Below are 5,118 nucleotides of genomic sequence, written 5' to 3'. Positions count from 1 at the left end.
AATATGCATGATGTTTTAAAAATACATATATGCAAAAGTTAGATTTTTAGAAAAGTTTTATCCATATATGTTCTCTGATTTAGTACATTTTAGGTTAGTTTTATTTTTATATATGCAAAAGTTAGAAGGAAGAAGAAGAAAAAAAATTATATATGCAATAGTTACATGTTTAGAAAAAAATTATATATCTAGCTAGAAAAGGAAGAAGAAGAAAAAGAATGAGAGGAGAAAGGAAAATAAGAAGAGGAAGAAAGGAGAAAAAGAGGGGAGGAGATAAGAAGAGGAAAAAAGAAGAAAAAGAAGAGGAGAAGAAGAAAGGAATAGAGGAGAAGAAGAGAAAATAGAATATTTTCTATTTCTTCTTCTTCTTCTCTATTCCTTTCTTCTTCTCCTCTTTTTATTTCTTCTTTTGTCTTCTTATTTTTTATCGGGTATGTCGTTGTCGATATACCCCCTCCCGATAACTTCAACACGAGGGGAGGGGGGTCGATATACCCCCTCCCCGATAACATTATTTTCCCATGTATGTACGTCGTCGTTGTCGATATGACCCCCTCCCGGATAACTTCAACATGAGGGGCGGTCGATATATATACCCCCTCTCGACCATGATAACTTATACCACGAGAGCACCCCCCCCCGGCCCTCTCACTCGACCAAAACTCTCGAGGACACCCAAACCCTAGAAAATAAATGATGTTGGTCTCCCGCCCCCTCCCGCCGCGCCCCTACCCGACAAACTCTATCGAGGCCACCCAAATTTACCAAGTTAAAAGAGCGTTGTCGTCGAGGACACCCCAAACCCTTGAAGCGTTGTCGAGGCCACCCCAAACCCTTGAAGCATTGCCGAGGCCACCCCAAACCCTAGAGAAGCAGCGTCGAGGCCACTATTATGATTCCTTATTGTGATTAGCTAGCTAGTTCTACGTTTGCCACTAATATATCCATGTGTCATGTCTGAATAATAATTGTCATGTTGTAAATATTTGCAGAAACTATGGAGCTCCCCCGAGACGAAGCAACAGAAGTGATGTTGGGGGACATAATCGCAAAAGGAAGTGATGCCGTCTTGTCGTATCTCAACAACACCGATGGTCTGGAAGGACAGGGTGAAGAAGAAGACTATGATTATGATGGCTCCGGTGACCCAATGCCGGTACAAGAAGGAGACCGTGATGACTGCTCCGGTGACCGAACCGGGTCCGGCCAGGTATATATATTAGTTAAGCCTATGCTGACTAGCTAATTGATGCATTCATTGTTTTCGTATGTACACATATTAATTAACTCTCATCTTTCTTCTTTTTTTCTAGCCCTCCGGATCGAGCACAACTTCGGTAAAGAGACGAGGCCCGAAGAAAAAGTTGCGCTCGGATGAAAGGTTTGAGATCATAGCAATCGCATACGATGGAAAGCCGATTGAACCCATCCGGACAAAGGATGCATTTCGTGCTCAGTGCGGGGTTCTTGTTAGGGACAAGATCCCGATCAGTATCCACCAATGGTTAAAGCCTAAGAATGAAGACCTTGAGGTGTCTTATGTCTCCGATATGCAGAAAGATGATCTTTGGACAACGCTTAAGGAAAATTTCACCCTACCGCCAGAGGAGGATCCGGAGAAGCCAGTTAAAGAGAAATTGATCAAGTCTCATGCTCTTAAGAAGATGGCAGAACTATTTAGGAGGTGGAAGAATGAGCTGAAAACAGAGTTTGTCGACGAAGATAAGATACCAGAATTCAACGGAAAGTATGAGAAGATCAGAGATCACTGGCCCGCATTTGTGGCCCACAAGACATCGGAAAAGAGTAAGAAGATGTCAGCGACAAACAAGAAAAATGCTGCAAAGAAGAAGCATCACCATCTCACGGGGTTAGGTGGCTACCTCAAAGACCGACCTTTCTGGGACAAGGCTGAGAATGACCTGATTGATAAAGGGGTCGAACTAGAGACATTTAACTGGCCAGACCATTGCCGGACTTGGTTCTTCGGGGTTGGCGGAACCTTGGACCCTGTATCAGGGAAGTGCGTTTGGACGGAAGAGCAACTGCGAATACCCGTCACGAGGCTTCAGGAGTATATCGAGAAAACGCAGCAAGGGACGTTCATTCCAGACAGAGAGAAGGATGAGCTCATAATGGCCCTCGGGAATCCTGAGCACCCTGGACGGACACGAGGCACGCCAGGATCCGTTCCGTGGAAAGGCTGGGTTTCCAGACGCAGGGGGTTACAAATGCCAGGAGAGGATGAAGAAAGTGGTGCATAGCCGACTACAGGCGCTGCACGCAAGGGTACAAGGGCTAGAGGAACGAGAAGAAGATCGCAGCAAACGACCTGCCGAAACTTCCCCTGAAGCTACCCCGCCATCTCAGTGGAGAAGCAGCGTGGCTTCCACCGAGCAGACTCAGCTGGAGCCTGTATTCACGGCTCCTGATAGCTACCCCGTGGATGCTATCACGGAGTCTCAACATTGCCACCTTATGACGCAATGGATGAAATTGAAAGTCAAGGCGGCTGTTGCCTCTGTTTTACCTACTGACCCTGGAGCAACCTACCACGGCAGGTCGATTCCAGAAGGATATGCTAGGGTGATGGTGGATGAAATAACGGACGGATTTGAGGACCTCGAGCTTGACCACCCTATGGGTGAAGGGGAGATTCGGCTGGGTTCTTCTCTGAAGACTCCATGCCTATGGCGGAAGGAGCTCATCAACCTTCTGAACTGGACGCCTCTGCCTCCTCCTCCTCCGGCAAGTCAGGGCACTCTGCCTCCTCCTCCGCGAGTGATCAGGGCACTCAGCCTCCTTCTTTGGCGTGTGGCGGCACTCCGCCTCCTTCTCCGCCTGCGCCGGCGCGCCCGAGCAGCCAGCCTCCTCCTTCTCCGCCTCATCAACAAGGGCGGATCAAGAGACCCGTCGCTGCTCCGGCTACTCCGGCGCGTTGTAGTCCTTCTCCTCCGCCTCATAAGAAAGGAAAGACAGCCGCAGCCGCTCCGTCTGCTTCGGTGTCTATCAGTACAGCCAGAGGCCGGAGGCAATACAGATTCGGTCCTTCCTTGAAGACTCCAGAGAAGTTACCATATGAGAGGAGCCAGGAGGAAAACACGAAGATCATGAAAGCCGAAGTGAAGAACTTCTTTGAAGGGGTGAAAGCAAAGAAACATCCACCTCCGGAGGAGAAGATAGATCCGGTAAAAGCGAAGCGTACTCTGGCTGCCCTGAAGAAACCACCAAAGTCTCCGGCGAAAGGCAACTATGAGCGCATTATTGAAAAGTCATTTATCGAAGCGAAGCGGTGGGGAAGTACTGTCAGTGATCAAAGGTTAGCAGAACGACGAGCTGGGAAAAAATTTCCCAGCTCGGCGAACAAGCGAACCAATCGTTTCCCCCGCTCCAGGTGTCTAGCGATATCGTCGCTAATGATCTGGGCGGGATGGTGCCCGGTTATAACAATCTTAGAGATTACCTGCCTGACGATGTACATTATGATTTCTTGGAGGTGGACGAACACAAATACGTGTACGGGAAGCCTCTCGTCAAAGATGAAAGATCTCTAACAATGATGATGCGAAGATTCCATGAATGGTACATGAAAACCTGCAGAGAGTCTAAGGGGAGGAATATTTTGACGCTGAGAGTTAGAGAGGAGCATGACCTCGTTGGAATTGGACTATTGAATGTTTCATTTGAGGAGTTCTTCGCGTTTTTCAATCAAAAGGCCCTCGATAAATTAATGATCACTTGCTACTGCCTATAAGTAGTACTACTTCTATCATTAAGTCTCTATATATCTTTCATTACATGTATTTTTAATTATCCTCACTATATTATGCAGATTGAAGATCGCCTGAAGAAAAGACAAATCGGTGATATTGGGTTCATTAACACAAATCTCATAGATGCATATATGGTTGAATTTTAGGCCAGAGATACCGAGGCCAAGCTGCTACAATCATTTGTATTAAATCAAAACAAAGCTATAATACTCTTCCCTTACGAATTCAAGTGAGTGTTACTGTCTTGTGCATATTCGGTTTCCCTTATTAGTCGAGGTTATAGTAATGTAATTGATGATTTATGCATGCGTGCGCAGGTTCCACTATATTCTCCTAGAGATTAAGCTTGAGCAGGGACTAGTAACCATCTTAGACTCGAGACGAAAAGATCCCAAGGAGTATGCGGACATGACTGAAATTCTAGAAAAGTAAGTTAAATTGATCATTATCGCACCATATCGACAACTTTGTTCATTTCCTGATATCAAGCAATTGTTTTCTTTGTCTGGCAGGGTTTGGAAAAAATTTACCTCAGAAACTCCGACTGTCGAAGAAGCTGCAATTTAGACGCCCGAAAGTAAGTACTATAGTAGCATGTTCCGCGCATCTCCTAGTGATTCAAGCGCTAGTTTCATCAATACCATTTAGCATGCTTGCTAATTATCAGTTTGATTGACCTCTATTTCTTGTAAAGTGGTTGTGGCAGGAACAAGGGAATGATTACTGTGGATACTACATTTGCGAGTCCATCCGCCACACGACCTGTGAGCGGGGCTACTCTAAGAAACAATATGAAGTGCGTAAATAATAATATTCACAATTTTATTTTATTACCATCATTTGTGTTGAGTTTCATTTTTTCATATATATGTATTGATCCCCTTCTTCAAATTAGATATTTTGGATGCGGGATGAACTCCTACCATCAGATCGTATGCGAGCAATTCAAGAGGAATTGGCGGCATTCTTTCTTGGCCACGTGATCGCTAAAGACGGAGAATACCATGTGGACCCTGAGTTCATTTGGAATTAGGAGATTATATTCTAAGAGATAATTATATTGTATATATGTAGCCAGTAGCGTCGGATAGATATACGAGAACTTGTTGTTTGACCAATCTCTCAGAGAAGGAGAGGTGGTCGATATCACTTCTCTCTGTATGCATATGTTCATGACGATCTTCTCTTTCCTTCATTTGCTTACTAGCTACCGTGTCTAGTCCTCTCTATACGTATAGTACATAGCGTCGACAAGCACGGAGATAAGAGAGGACACTTCTCTCTCTATTAATTAGCTAGCTAACACAATATATGAAACACCTAAATTAACCCCCCAAAACCCCCT

Source organism: Triticum dicoccoides, chromosome 7B (assembly GCF_002162155.2).
Source record: "Triticum dicoccoides isolate Atlit2015 ecotype Zavitan chromosome 7B, WEW_v2.0, whole genome shotgun sequence".
In the NCBI taxonomy this organism is placed as follows: domain Eukaryota; kingdom Viridiplantae; phylum Streptophyta; class Magnoliopsida; order Poales; family Poaceae; genus Triticum; species Triticum dicoccoides.
Note: the sequence above shows the minus strand (reverse complement) of the source record.